Below are 16,199 nucleotides of genomic sequence, written 5' to 3'. Positions count from 1 at the left end.
TTGAGCAAATAATTCATTGAATTAGACTTGCAAAATGAACACCATATATCATATTATAATAAGGAAGAAAATGACTATATTAAAACTCAGACCGGATCTATGAGATGGTGGGGGCAATACTTAAGATTGTAAAGATCTAGATTAGCTCAGAGAGATGGAGCATGAATCAGTGTTTTCTGACTTTGTCACTTTCAGAACTTGTCCACACGAAGTCAAGATGGGAAATGTTTTATCTCATAACAAATGTGGGGAAATGATTTACCATCTTCAGTTCCTGAGAACAGATGGTTATAGATCATACACAGCAGGCTTTATGAGGAGACAAAGTGAGAGATACCTGCATAGCTCCATTTGAGGAACCTAACAGGCACCCTATTTCAAAATACCAACTTCCTTGAAGCCTTTCCATTCTTAAAGCTTCACTACTCCAGTTCTATTTTCCTTTGCTGTTAGCGGGAATTGATGGACTGTCTATGCACTAGGGAAATGGGGAGAAAGCCACTTAGAAAAGTGTCAGGGGTCTCCTAAGACTTAGGAAGCGTTCCAAATGTTAAACATTTTCCTTCTTTCCTTGACCTGAGTTAGATTGTTGCCACTCTCCTTTTTATAATAAATGTTTTACAGGAAAACCTGGGAAGTTAATTCTCAAGGGTCTCAACCAGGGTTATGCTCTCCTTCCCCCTCCAGCGGCAGGAGGCAATGTCTGAAAACATTTTTGGTTGTCTGCTGGAAAGATGGAGGTCCTGGCATCTAGTGGGTAGAGGCCAGAGACGCTGCTAAACATCTGGTTTAAACAGCTGCTAAACTTGGGCGCCTGGGTGGCTCAGTTGGTTAAACAGCTGCTAAACTTACAGGACAGCCCCCACCACAGGGAATTATCTGACCTAAAATGTCAAAAGTGCCAAGGTAGAAAAACCCTGGTGGACTGCCACAGTCACATAAATGAAAGATAAATAGTTCCAGGTAAATTCATTGGTTCGTCCATTCACTCGTCAGCAAACATTCAATGAGTATGTTCAAGGCAGTGTGCCAGGGGCTGGGGTGCAATGGCGAGGTACACACAATCCTTGCTGTTAGGGATTTGCCACTCTCAACAAGAATATCATATAAACATTCGGAGCAAAGAGAGAGTCATCCCAGGTGTGTGGCCAGAGAGAGCTTCCGGCTGAAGCGATGTTTAAATGGCTGGGTAGTGGACCCTCAGAGGAGGGGGACCCGCTCTCTGAAGGAAGGAAAGGAGGATGCATATTGCAGAACCGAAGCAAACCCACGGGACAAGATCCGAGCAGACTGGAGTGGAAAGAGTGAGAGATAGTGTTGGAAGGCAGGCAGCCAGATTGTATCAAGTATCGATAGGCTGAGGTTTTGTTGCTGTTTGTTCATTTGTCTATTTGCTTTTACTGCACCTTGTAGAAAAGGGAATCTATTGAATTTTTTGTTTGTTTGTTTTTTAGAGAGAGAGAGCGCATGCAAGAGAACAGGCTCCATGTCCATCATGGAGCCCAATGAGGGGCTCAGTCTCGCAATCCTGAGATCATGACCCCAGCTGGAACCAAGAGTTGGGGCTTAACCAACTGAGCCACCCAGGCGCCCCCATTGGTTTTGAGCAGGGGTGTACCATGAACAGAGACCTGGAGTTGAAGCACTTTCCTAGCAAAAGTGCATGAGTGGTGGCCTTTGGAAAGCTCCTTGAATGTCATCACTGCTCCTTGCACCGGTGGCCTAGTGAAAGAGCTCAGCAAACACCCCGTTCTCAGCGTTGGGGCTGGCAAGCCTCCTCAGCCTTTCCCAGATGCTGATCTTGTCGCTTATCTCCCATTTCCTTCCTTCCCTCACTGTTAGGATTTCATCTTTATTACTATTTTTTGAGCCATGACTCTAGGTCCTTTTAGTGGCAGAATTCATTTCACATCCCCTGTGGTTCTCAACACGTCAGTATCAGAACCACCTGGGGACAGTGGGGGGAGGTGTGCAGAAGGGGGGATTACCAAGGGGTGATGAAAATGTTCATTATTGACTGTGGTGATGGTTTTATGGTGCATGCGTATGTCAAAACTTACCAAATCGTATATTTTAAATAGGTGCCATTTATGGTATGTCAATTATACTTCAACAAAACTATTGAAAAAAAAAAGAATCACTTGGAGTGTGTGAAATTTTGTATTTCTAACAGTCTTCGAGAGGCACTGCTCTATACTGACCTCGGATAAACCAATCCCCTTCCTCTTTCTGCATGATTTCCAGGTCTTCCTGTCACTATCCCTCTTGAAGGGCTGTTCAACACATGCTGACCTTATTTCATCCACTGCTGTTTATCTTTGGTCATTGAGTCCGGCTTCTGCCTTCTACTACCCTAACAAAATGGCCCCTTCAGGGGTCACAGATGATAATGATAATCCACATACACGTAGTTCTCACATGCTAGTTTTGTTCTGCGTACTTCACACGTATATTAACTCATGAATCCTCATAAGAAGCCAACAAGATAGGTACTATTATAGTTTCTACTCTAAGGTGGAAAAACTAAGGTATGGAGAGGTTTACCAATGGGCCCAGGTCACAGAGCTAGTGCACGGTGAAGTCCAGACTTAAATCTGGGTAGTCTGGTTCCAGAGCCATGTTCTTATCCTCTACTTGTCTTCCCTGACTTTTTGAAGCTGGCTTGTCACTCATGGCTAGGTTATGTTATTCTCCTCTAAGACATAAACAGCCTCACAGAACAGTAATCTCAGACAAGGCTACCCTTAGACCATGGTAAAATGAGCCAAAACAAGGCCACTTCAAAATTTTGTTTAAAAACAGACAATACCAAAGTCACTGTGCCACCATAAAATACGAAACACCCTCTCTCTCAGCCAAAACAAGTGACTGCTTCTTCTTGACTAATTACAACTTTGTCCTCCTTCTAGTTCTCCTTCCCTGTCGATAAGATTGACTGAGATAGCCAATCACAGAACTGTCCCTGCCCTCTGACAACATCCAGTTCACAGTGAGCCCCTGCTTCCTTAGACTAACCCCCCAGTCGCTCATCCAAAGCCCAGTTTCCATCTTAGCTTCTAACACCATCTTACCGAGAGACCCCATGGTTCCCATGGTGTGTGCCTTCCCTCCTGCGACAAGTAATACACCCAACTTGTTCAGCTACATGTGGGTTCCTGGCAAGCTTTGGCTAGAGGGCATTGATACGTCCATGCCATATATGACTTTCCACTTTTTGAAACCCCCTTCTTCCTTGGATTCTAGATAATATTGTCTCCTGATCCTGCTCCTATTTTTTGATGAGCTCCAGTGATTTCTACCTCTTGGAATTCATGTCCTGTGTAATCTCTTCCCTTTGAGGAGGGGCCAGACCTAGTGACTCCCTACTAATGAACAGAACACACCAAAAATAATATCATGTCCCTTCTGAAATTAGGTTACAAAAAGACTCTAACTTCAGTCTTACTTGCTCTCTCAGTTGCCCCTGCTGATGGAGCCAGTTGCCAGACTGTGAGCTGCTCTGCCTACAGAAAGTGGGCATCCCACAGAAAAAAACCCAGAGAGAAGTGTCATGGAACTAAGGTAGGTCTCCAAGCAATAGTCAATGAAGAAATGAGTCCTGCCCCAAACCACTTGAGTTACCTTGGAATTGGATCTTTCCCTAATTGACCTTGAGGAGACTGCCATCCTAGCTGACACCTTGATTGCAGCCTTGGGAGAGACTTTGAAGAGAGGCATTCAGCTAAGCTGTGCTGGATTCCTCACCCACAAAAATTATAAGAGAGTAAATCTTTGTTATGTGAAATCTAAATTTTGGAATGAGTTGTTATGCAACCATATATAACTATTACAGACCTCTGTAATACAAAGATGATTCTACAGCATCAACCTAGTTATGTCACTGGTAGGGAATCTTTCATGGCTGACCACTGCCTTTAGGATAAAAGTTCACAGTCTGACCCAAGGTTGGATGTATCCTTCGCTTTAGCCACAATAAACTGCTCGTCGGTCTTGGAACATACCAAGTGACTTAGATTATCTTGTTTCCTTTCCCTGGAATATTACCCATGCTGTCAAGTCTTCCCAAGAGCTTCCATATTAGAATGAATTTCTCCTCTCCTGGCTTTCCAAAGCCCAGAGGAACAGGTAGAAATGGGCAGGAAAGATAGAGAAAGCACACAGACAAGAGGAAGTAAAGAAAAGTAAATATGATAACACAAGAGATAGCAGCTATAAGAATGATAACAGAAATTCATTGGCTCCAGAGAGAACAGACTGTGCCCTGCCACAAAATTCAGACTTGCCCGTAAAGGGGATGGAAGACATTCTTTGTAAGGGAATCACTTTGATCCTTAGGCTGGGATTTATATTTGTAGCTGGGAGGGAATGATGGTCCAAGCCTAGGTGAAAACTTGCTGTTGCTATTTTTGGCCAATCAACACAAGCAGCCCCAGGCACAGGCAGATGCCTAAGGCCCTGCTCCTATGGGTGTCCATCATGCAATAGCCTCTGGGTACATTTACAAATATGATTTTCAGATATCATTTTTGGCTCTCAGAACTTTTGGCTCTCAGAGTGACTTCACTCTCCACTCTTGAATTAGGTTTCTTACCTGCAGAATATCTGTGACGAAACCAGATCAACTTTGCTAAAAAGTGCTATCAAATTTCATCAGAATCTTGTTTTTATTTTTCCTGTTGGAGTGGCCATTTGCTCCGAGCAAGTTTATAGGGGAGAGACCTTTGCTAAAGGCAGCGGAGCTGAGAAATATTTAACAATATGTGTGCGAATCCAGCAGACAGCTTCCTGATGACAAGGGAAGGGAGGGGGCTGTTCTACTCTTATGAAATGGCAATGTATTAAAATGTAGTCGTTAATGGATGGAGTGTTCTAGAATTGGCAGTTACCTACTGGGAATTTGGATTAAGTTTCTCTGGGGGTGTAAAAAACTGTGTATCCCAAAAGTAGGGATCCGAAGGGGTACGTGCACCCCGATGTTTATAGCAGCAATGTCCACAATAGCCAAACTGGAAAGAGCCAAGATGTCCATCGACAGATGAATGGCTAAAGAAGATGTGGTATATATATACAATGGAATATTATGCAGCCATCAAAAGGAATGAGATCTTGCCATTTGCAATGACATGGATGGAACTGGAGGGTATTATGTTGAGTGAAATAAGTCAAACAGAGAAAGACATGTATCATATGATCTCACTGATAAGAGGAATTCTTAATTGCAGGAAACAAACTGAGTGTTGTTGGAGTGGGGGGTGGGGTGGGAGGGATGGGGTGACTGGGTGATAGACACTGGGGAGGGTATGTGCTCTGGTAAGCGCTGTGAATTGTGCAAGACTGTTGAATCTCAGATCTGTACCTCTGAAACAAATAATGCAATATATGTTAAGAAAAAAAAAAGAAGAAGAAGGTAGCGGGGGGGGGGAAGAATGAAGCGGGGGAAATCGGAGGGGTAGATGAACCATGAGAGACGATGGACTCTGAAAAACAAACTGAGGGTTCTAGAGGGGAGGGGGGTGGGAGGATGGGTTAGCCTGGTGGTGGGTATTGAGGAGGGCACATTCTGCATGGAGCACTGGGTGTTATGCACAAACAATGAATCATGGAACACTTCATCTAAAACTAATGATGTAATGTATGGGGATTAACATAAGAATAAAAACAAACAAACAAACAAACAAACAAAAAACTGTGTATCCTCCTGGGAAGCTGGAGAAGACTGGAAGCAGCAGAGTGTGGGTCTTCTTAGCACAGTGGGGCTGAGATAGGAGAAGCAATGCCTCCTACTTCATTATTCTGAGGGAAGGTGGGAAAGGTTGCCTGTGGCTGAGACAGGTAGAAGTTGTAGTTAATAGCGGGAGAACAGTTCCACCAGGGCTAGCCAGCAGCCATGTGTTACTCATTTATCCTGCAAGAGTTGGGGTAAATTTTAAAGGAGCGCCCTAATCACTGTTTAGGGCTACAGGTAGTTGATTAGAAGGAGAATGCATTCAAGGAGAATAAGATACATGGTGTATCTCAGTACCGAGCTATGGATTTTTAGGTCCTGGAACAGGCTTGAGCACTGATGATCATAAGATTTCTTACTTTGATTGTCTAAGGTCATAAAGATACATTTTTAATATGAAAAGCTTGCTAATATTTTATCTGGTTTTTGAATTTCTAGAGCTAATATATGTAACCCAGAGTTGTCATTTTAACTTTTATTGACATGGATTGTTGGTTTACCTGCCTGCCTTGCTCCTTCTCTCTCCTTCCTTCTGCCCCTTCCTCTGTATTCCAGGAACACGGTCAGGAATGAGGCAGTGCCTGTCCTCTGGGAGCTGACCCCAGACCAGATGTGAGCAAGGCCAGACCCCAGGGATGTTCACTGCTGCATGTTCCTGTGCATCGGCCGAGGGCAAGTCAACCTTCCACGGTCTTCAGTTGCTGTAGGCTCCTGTACCAGGTTCAGCAGCACCTGTTTGCATATGGAGCTCCCCCAGCCTGTGGCGTCCTAAGGGTCCAACTCATGCCTCTCACCTCCCTGGCTGCCTCAATCACCATTAGAAGTCCAAGCTTCAAGATCACCATTGTTGGCCAGGTTGCCTGAAGGTGCCCTCATCTTCCACCCTTCACCCTCCTCCCAAATCATTCCAAAAGGCCCCTTTGAAATTCATAGTCCATCACCCACAAAGTCCCAGTGTATCTTCAGCCTCTTGCCTGAACATTCTATTCCTCTTCTTGCTCTAACTCAGGTCCTCAAACATTTCCTGTGTAGGACCATGTAGTAGCTATTTGAGGCTTTGTGGGCCATATAGTCTTTGTTGCAACTACTTAACTTTGCCATTTGGGTCCAAAAGCAGCCATAGACATTATGAAACAAAGTGGTCCAATAAAACTTCATTTACAAAATCAGGGGCAGGCCAGACTTGGCCCAAGGGTGGTAGCTCTGCAATCCCTGATCTAACAAAAACCTGGCCACCACCACAGCCCTCCCGTTTTCCTCAGCTTTCAAGTGAAGGCAATTTTTCCCTCTTACAACCATCCTAGATCACAGCTGTGAATTGCCAATGTCTCTGCTATGTTCCTTTATTCTTCAGTGACTTGAACACTTGAGTAACTTCACTCCCAACCTACCACCATTCTCGGAGACTTCAGAATTTAATAAATTGTCCATCCAACACACAGGTCTCTCAGTTCTGCAATCTTTTGCAGCCACTAATCTCTTATTCCACCTCATCTCAGCCACCCACTCACAAAACCACACCCCAGACCTTGCACATTCTTGGCATCTCAATTTCAAACATCTCTCCAAACATCACTTCCTAGTTTCCTGAATATCTAGTAAGCCCAGCCCAGGAGCTCCCGGATTTTAATGAGACCTCAAATCACACACCACTTCCTCAATGTCCCCACTTCTCTCCTAGACTTGATCTCACAGTGTAACCATTCCTCAGAAAACACACAGCCCTCCCGCCCCTCTGTCTCCTCGTCCTGGCTAAACCCAGGATGTGTTCTCAATGTGTACCTGCTGAAGAGTGATTCAGTGTGGCAGGCTGGATTTGCTGTGAATAAATAGAGTGAAACCACAAAAATCCCAGTCCTCACAGAGCTATCATTCTAGTGAGAGAGAAAAGACAATAAGTAGGATAGATTATTAAAGTATGTTGTAAGTTATAGGATGATAAATTCCAAGGAGAAAAAATAAAACAGGGAAGGAAGTTATAAAATGAGGGAAGGTGGTGAAATTTTAGATAAGCTAGCTAGAGAAGGCCTACTGAGAAGATGCCTTTTATGTGAAAACAAGAAGTGAGTGAGGGCAAAAAGCCATGTGTATATCCTAGGAAAGAATATCTCAAGCTAAGGGGCACAGCAAATGCAAAGGCTTTTTTTTTTTTTTTTTTTAAAGATTTTATTTATTTGAGAGAGACACACACAGCGAGAGAGGGAACACAAGCAGGGGGAGTGGGAGAGGGAGAAGCAGGCTTCCCGCGGAGCAGGGAGCCTGATGTGGGCCTCGATCCCAGGACCCTGGGACCATGACCTGAGCTGAAGGCAGACGCTTAACGACTGAGCCACCCAGGTGCCCTGCAAAGGCTTTGTGATGGGCATGTGCCTGGCTCATCTGAGACACAACGAGGAGGCCTAGGTAGCTCAAGCAGAGTGGATGATGAGGACAGAGGGAGGAGATGTGTTCAGAAAAGAAACAGGACTACATTTGTCATGTATTGCTGCTAACAAATTACCACAAACTGTGAGGCTTGAAACAACACCCATTTATTAGCTCACGGTTTCCTTGGGTTGGGAATCCATGCTCAGCCTAACTGGGTCCTCTGCTCAGGTCTCACAAGGCTGCAGTCAAGGTGTCAGCTGGGCTATGTTCTCATCTGGAGGCTCAACTAGGGAGGCACCCACATTCAAGCTCGCTCAGGTTGTTGGAATTCATTCCCTTGTAGCTGTAAGACTGAGAGCCGTAAAGGTTTCTTCTTGGGTCTCAGTGGACCCCACCCTCAGCTTTAGGCCTACCAGATGGCTTACTCCATAGGCAGTTCACAACATGGCAACTTGCTTATTCAAGGCCAGCAGGAGAGTGAGAGTGAGAGTCTGCAAGCAGAGGGAGTGTTACATAAAGTTCCATAAATGTAATTACAGTAGTGACATCTGGCACCTTTGCTGTGTTCTTTTGGTTGGAAGACAGTCACAGCTCCCACCAATACTCAAGGGGAGGGGATCACACAAAGACATGGACACCAGGAGGGAGGATCATGGGGCCTCCTGGGAGTCTTTCTGCCACAAGGACTCAGATCACATAGGGATATATGGGCCCTTGTAAGGCCTTTGACTTTTTCTTTGATTGACACTGGGAGCCATTTGAAAGTTTTGAACTGAGGAATGACAAGATAGGATTTGTGTGTGTGTGTTTTTTTTTTTTTAAAGATTTTGTTTATTTATTTTGACAGAGAGAGATAGCGAGAGCAGGAACACAAGCAGGGGGAGTGGGAGAGGGAGAAGCAGGCTTCCTACTGAGCAGGGAGCCCGACGTGGGACTGGAGCCCGACATGGGACTCGATCCCGGGACCCTGGGACCATGACCTGAGCTGAAGACAGATGCTTAACGACTGAGCCACCCAAGCGCCCCAGGATTTGTGTTTTAACAGGATTGGTCCAGATGACTGATTGAGAATAGGCTTCATGGGGCCAGAGACAGAAGTAGGGAGACCAGTTAAAGGCTATTCCAATAATCCAGATAAAAGTTGACAGAGGTAAATTTGGGGTAGCAATGGGGAAGGAGAGACCATACTCTGGGTATATTTTGAAGGCAGACCAACATGATTTGCTAGTTCATCAGCTACAGAGCATGAAAAAAAGAGAGGAGTCTAGGCTTATCCCAAAGTTGTTAGGCTTTGTTTTTAGCTTTAGAAGAATATCGTTGCCATAAATTATGACAGGGAAGATCAAAGGAAAGCAGGTTTGAGGGAGAATATCAGGAGCTCTATTTTTGGTATGTATAAACTGTCAGCCTCTTGATGGCAGGTAAATTACACTGGACACAGTCAACTCTGGAAGGAGAAGAGCTCTATCTTTATTGAAACTGACAACTATCCTAGATTTGGGTTTGCATTCCACACCTGCAGCACATCTGTAAGCACAGTGGTCTGAGAGCTTACAAGGTGCTTCATTTATAGGCATGGGATCCCAGATAACATTGTCTTGCACCAAAGGGCCCATTTTATGGCAAAGGAAGTATGACAATGGGCACATGACCATGGATACAGTGGGTTTTCCCACATATCTCATTACCTGGAAGCAGTAAGAACATCGGGATGGCTTAGTCAAAGTTTCAAAAAGGCATGAGCCTGGGGATTCTGTCCTTCAGGATGGGGCACCTGCAGTGAACTACTGCCTGGTACAGAGTGCTGCATCTCTGTTAGCTAGACTTCATAGGTCCAGGAACTAAAGGACAAAAGTAGGATTGACCTCATCATCACTCTCAGCACCCATCCATCCTGCGACTCTAAGTTCTAATGAATTGAAAATTCTGGTTCCAGAAGATTGCTTTGGCCTTGACACAGTAAGGCTTCCATGAAAGCTAATCTATAGCGAGTCTACAGCCTGGGCAATTTGGTCTCAAGACTGGAGACTACCAGGCAAGGAAGGAGTACCTATACCGGCAGGAGAAATCAATTGATTATCATGAAGAGCTACTGTTGCTGCTATAATGTGACAGGGAGATGCATATCTAGAATTCAGGACATCCACTGGGGTGTCCAGGACAGGTGAATCCAACTGAGTGAATCCAATGTGGACATGAGTAGATCTGACAGCTGCAAGAGATTAGCCAGCAGACACTCGTGTCCGTAACACACCCCGCATCCCGCCTCCAATTTTAGCTGCAGGAGAAGCAGACAGTTAATGCTGCAGTGTCCTGTCTCAAGCACCTTTCGCATGTTTGTTTCTTACCTTTGAACTTCCTCTGAAGCTATACTCACTCATTCAGGTGGGGACATTGTAGCTGGAAAGCTCAAGGGATTTAATGCCTTCAGGAACAACCCTGGAGCAACACTGATAATGCCCAACCTCCTATCTTTTCTTTTCTCTGAGTTTTATTGAGATATAATTGACATTTAACATTGTATTCACTTTAGATTTACAACATAATGATTTTACATATATATATATGTAGTGAAATTGTTACAATAAGTTTAACATCCATCACAAAGCATACATTTTTTTTTCTTATAATAAGAATCTATTCTCTTAGCAATTTTCAGATACACTATTGTTTCAGATACAGTATTGTTAACTAGAGTCACCAGGCTATACATTACATCCCCAGGACTTATTTGTCTTATAACTGGAAGTTTGCACCTTTTGACCATTTTCATCAATTTCCTTTACATCCCCCCCCAACCCTACCCATCTCAGACCACCACCAATCTGTTTCTATGAGTCTGTTTTTGAAGGTTCCATATATTTGTTCAAGTCACTGAAGAATAAAGACATGCAATATTTGCCTTTCTCTAACATTTCATTTAGCATAATGCTCTCAAAGTCCATCCAGGTTGTTGCAAGCGGCAGAATTTCCTCCTTTTTATGTGTGTGTGTGTGTGTGTGTGTGACATCTTCATTATCTATTCATTCTCTGATAGAAACCTAGGTTATTTCCATGTCTTGGCTGTCATAAATAATGCTGCAATGAAGATGGGAGTGCAGATATCTCTTTGAGGTTCTGTTTTCATTTCCTTCAGGTATATATCCAGAAGTGGACTCCTGGGTCATATGATAGTTCTATTTTTAATTTTTTTGAGGAATCTTCATACTATTTTCCATAGTGGTTGCATCATTTTATGCCCCCACCAACAGGGCACCAGAGCTACCTTTTCTCCACATCCTCACCAACTTGTTATTTCTTGTGTTTTTGGTGGTAGCCATTCTAACAGGTAAGAGGTGATATTGTGGTTTTGGTTTGCATTTCCCTGATGATTAGTGGTGTTACGCATCTTTTCTTGTGTTTGTTGGCCATCTGTATGTCTTCTTTGGAAAATGTGTATTCACTTCCTCAATCAAACCTTTTTTTGGTTATTGAGTTGTATGAGTTCTTTATGTATTTTGAATACTAACCTCTTATCAGATCCACGATTTGCAAATATTTTCTCCCATTCAGTAGGTTGCCTTTCATTTTGTTGATAATTTCCTTTGCTGTGCAGAAGGTTTTGACATAGTCTATTTTTTTTTTTTTTTTTTTGCTTTTGTTGTTTTGGCTTTTGGTGTCAAATTCATAAAATCATCCCCAAGATCGATGTCAAGGAGCTTACCCCCTATGTTTTCTTCTGGAAGTTTTATGGTCTCAGGTCTTATGTTCAAGTGTGTAATTCATTTTGAATTTATTTTTATGTATGGTGTAAGATGGTCCAGTCTTATTTTTTTGCATATGGCTATTCAGTTTTCCCAACACCATTTATTGAAGAGACTGTCCTTTCCCCATTGTGTATTCATGGCATCTTCATCATAAATGAATAGACCAGGCTTCCATCTTTCGGGGGGACAATTTAGAGCTACTTTCAGCATGGGACCTCAGGGACTTTCCTACAATAAGCCTGAGCCTCTAGTGCCCAGAGAAACAATCAAGTCAATAGCACACACCATAGTGGTTTGTATTCCTCCTGTCTTTCCCACTTTACTTTCCTCACTTTTGCTTCTGGGGCTCACCTCCAGAGTGTGCCCAAATGCAGCCTAAGACAGTAGGCCCTCCAGCCTTCAGCCTCTGGACTGTGAGTACAGGCCAGGCGAGTTCCCCTGGGGCAAGCGTAGGCCCTGTGTGGGCAACAGAGCACAGGGCTTTGTCTCTTCCTTGTTTCTAAGAAGAAACAATGATGACCCTTTTCTCAGGTCATCATTTCAAACCATAGTTTGCTGTTTTAAGGTATACAGTTAAAGAATATTCTGTATTGATTAGAAAGAGTTGAAAACTTCTCCCTCTTGACTAGAATTGAAATTGTACCCCCAGCCTCCCTAGTCTTACCCCAGATAGACTGCTATTCCTAATCCCTAGCCTTAAATCATTTTTGACTTGAATTTGATGTAAATAAGGCACTGCGTATTCATGAACTGGTTTATTGCTTTTATGCCATAGTTCCTGTTTCACTTACATGATTTCCACTCAGAATGGGCAGCTCCTGAAAGACAAGAAATAAGATGTGTAAGTCTCTTTGATATGTAGTTAGGTGCTCACCAAATATATATCTTTTTTGCTGATGGAGAAAATATTTCTTTCCTCACTTGACGATGAATGCTTTCTTCTTCTCATTCATGAAGTTATGACTATGGGTAAATACATCATGCATGATAAAGAAACCTTTTAAAATTATATGCATTCTTTCTTATCTAAATCAGTTCAGAACTATCATTTTGATAAATGTCCTAAAGTATTAACTGACCTAATTTTCCAGAGGTCAGAATGTGGCAAAAAGAGGAATGAGCTGGAGGACATTGGGTTAATGGCCTCACAGGCTTGAGTGGGAAAATGGAGGGCCTTGTATGCAGTAATGACACAGAGCTGCCTGTCTTCCCACACTTCATCCCAGCTCAGATATTATAAAAAATGTCAACTTTTATTAGATCTCTAATGGATTGTTCATAGTTCAAGCAAGGGAGTGTCCCTTCTCATGGTCTTTCTTTCAAACAGTACATTTCTTCTCTTTCTAACTAATTGCCCTACCTCATAAGAATGAAGTCAGTGGTTCATAGAGCAGTGTATCTCCTGACTGAATCAAATCAATAAAGAATCAGAAGGTTTCCCTAGGGCATTCCAATAGCCCCTCCAACTAAAACAACTTCTTCTGATAACTGATGATGGTTGTACAATTTATGAGCAGAATCCTCTATTCTAGCTTGGCACTTTTTCTCATATCTTTGACATGTCATGCTGGGTTGCTGGATGTGAGAAGTAAGAACAGCACCAGGCATCATATCCAGAGAGTCCTTTTGTCCACTTATAATCACTGATTCTCTGAACTAAGAACGCTATCCAACTAACAGAGATGTATTTTTTTTTTTATTATGCAACACCCTGATTAGGGTAAAAGACAACTGTTAAAGGTACTATTTTTGGGGTGCCTGGGTGGTTCAGTCAGTTGGGCATTCAACTCTTGATTTTGGCTCAGGTCTTGATCTTGGGGTCGTGAGATTGAGCCCTGCCTTGGGCTCCATGCTTAGCAATGAGTCTGCTTGTCCCTCTCCCTCTGCTCCTGCCCCTGCTCACATGCTCTCTCTCTCTAGAATAAATGAAAAAAGAAAATCTTTTAGAAAAATAAAAAATAAAATAAGATAAAAGTACTAAATCTGGGGGCACCCAGCTGGCTTGGTCGGTAGAGTATGTGACTCGATCTTGGGGTTGTAAGTTCAAACCCCATGCTGGGTGTAGAGATTATTTAAAAATAAAATCTTAAAAAAAAGTACTGTTTCTGTTTTTTTTTTCTAATTTAATGATACAGATTTATTACTTAACAGGCATATATGTAAAATAAATATTAGGCTCATTTATTAATCAGTATAAGAATATGCTATTGGGCTTTTCCTAGCTTTGGCTGTTACTTTCATTTAAAAGTAACAAAGATTAAGTCAATGAACAAAGGCACTGTTTCTTGTTTGTTTTGTTTGTTTTTTAATATTTTATTCATTTGAGAGAGAGAGAGAGAGCATGAGTAGGGGGATGGGCAGAGGGAGAGGGAGGGGGAGAAACAGACTCCCAATTGAGCATGGAGCCTGATGTAGGGCTCAATCCCAAGACCCTGAGATCATGACCTGAGCCAAAGGCAGACATTTAACTGACTGAGCTACCCAGGTGCCCTAAGGCACTGTTTTTTATTATAGGTGGTGTCAAGGCAAACTGATGAATTGAATTTCTCTGAATAACAACTGTTAGAGATGAGGGTTCTGTAACCTTGCTGGGATTAGGTCAGATTTAACCTGGAGAGAAGTTCTTATGTGGAACCCAGGACTGGGAAAATAACAGAAACTCAACAGTAGCTGTATGAACGAATGGAGCAATGAGGGGAGAATGAACACATGAGACTGAGAAATGGGGTGGCATAGTTCTATGGTGATTTAGCCAGTTTGGGGACTTTTCTTCTCAGTTGAGTTACCCTGGGAATGGCTGAGAGGGCTCTGTGCTCTGAGGCCATCAGCAGTTAGGAAGATACTACCCAGCAGATGGCTTATTGTCTATTATTGTATTAAAGGGACCTGCATTCAGCATGCTCTTGAAATGAAATCTAAGTAATCATAAAAGGAAACAGACCAATTCAATTTCTTTTTCCAATTTGGAAAACTCAGATAATATGCATAATAATTCTTCCTGCTGTATTCCTCATATTTATAAAAGATAAAATAAAATTCAAAGGAGCAAGAGTTTAGACATCAGCACTAATGTTCTCCCAAGCCATCATAACACACTTGGAGATTTTCAGTGCATGGTCCTGCCATCCTGTTATATAGTTTTACTAAGGTTGGTTCATGAATTTGAAGTGTCTATTGTTTGGGAGTCACATTAGTTTCAAAAGTTCAGTTCTTTAAAGATTAGTTTTTGATCTCAAATTCCTATGGCTCTCTTTGTTTTATCCTAGTGAAATAAATTTGGCTTAAATTGCATATATCCTCTTTATTATTCATTAAATTATTTTTAATTATTTTATTAAAAGATGAAAGCAAGATTTCCAACAAGTAAATGTGACCAAATAAAATATTTACATAGCAGTTACTAAAAAAACCTCTGGATTTTCATTTTTAAAAGATGATGTGAGATTTTTGTTTTTTGTTTTTTGTTAAAGTATAATGAAGGTACAGTGTTATATTAGTTTCAGATGTACAATAGAGTGATTCAACAATTCTATACATTACTCGGTGCTCATTATAAGAAGTGTACTCTTCATCCCCATCACCTATCACCCATTCCTCCCACCACCTCCCCTCTGAAAAGCATCAGTTTGTTCTCTGTATTTAAGAGTCTGTTTTTTTGTTTGTTTTGTGTGGAATTTAAGAAACAAAACCAATGAACAAAACAGATGAGATGAGTTTTCAATTAAACCTTGGTCTGCTCCATGTCTGGTTTTGGTTCCATTTCCTCCAATATTACTAATTAAAACATCAGGAGTTTAAAGTTGCTAATAAACATTTTTAGGGGATCTTACATATTATGAGTTTGAACTCCTTGAGGAGGGACATTAACTATTCACCATATTACTATGATTAAAACTTATCTTGAAAAATAGCACTTTACTATATTGCTCATCTTTCAATCAGGTCTTACTTAGCCTTGGCCATCTACATTCATGGGCCAAATCTGGCTCATAGTCTGTTTTACATGACATGTGGGCTAAGAGCGACTTTTACATTTTTAAATGATTAAAAAGAATCTGAAGAATAATATTTTGTGATACATGAAAATTATATGAAATTCAAATTTCAGTGTTCACAAATAAAGATTTATTGGAACACAGCTACACTCATCCCTTTATATATTGTTTATGGCTGTTTTCACACTACAATGGCCAAGTTGAGTAATTGCCAACAGAGACTGTATGGCCCATAGCTCGAAATATTTACTATCTGGCCCTTTCTAGAAGAAGTTTGCCAAACTTCTGCTCTATTCTGTTAAGTTTTTTCATATTTATAGCCCTGTCCATCTCCCTTCATTTGCCAGCCCCTAGCACTGTTTACCT

At 42.1% G+C, this 16,199-nt stretch overlaps 1 long non-coding RNA gene across 1 annotated transcript in view; it reads right to left on the bottom strand.

Moving 5' to 3' along the window:
* LOC118004454 overlaps positions 1–16,199 on the bottom strand; it is a 44,333-nt gene that overhangs the window by 7,557 nt on the left and 20,577 nt on the right. The window contains exon 3 of the long non-coding RNA XR_004677584.1: positions 12,630–12,656. This is a non-coding gene — a long non-coding RNA (uncharacterized LOC118004454). The remainder of the gene's footprint in view (positions 1–12,629; positions 12,657–16,199) is intronic.

The sequence above is a fragment of the Mirounga leonina genome, unplaced genomic scaffold (genome assembly GCF_011800145.1).
Source record: "Mirounga leonina isolate KUSES-001 unplaced genomic scaffold, KU_Mleo_1.0 Mir_93, whole genome shotgun sequence".
Taxonomy (NCBI): domain Eukaryota; kingdom Metazoa; phylum Chordata; class Mammalia; order Carnivora; family Phocidae; genus Mirounga; species Mirounga leonina.
Note: the sequence above shows the minus strand (reverse complement) of the source record. Positions and strands in the feature narration are given on the sequence as shown.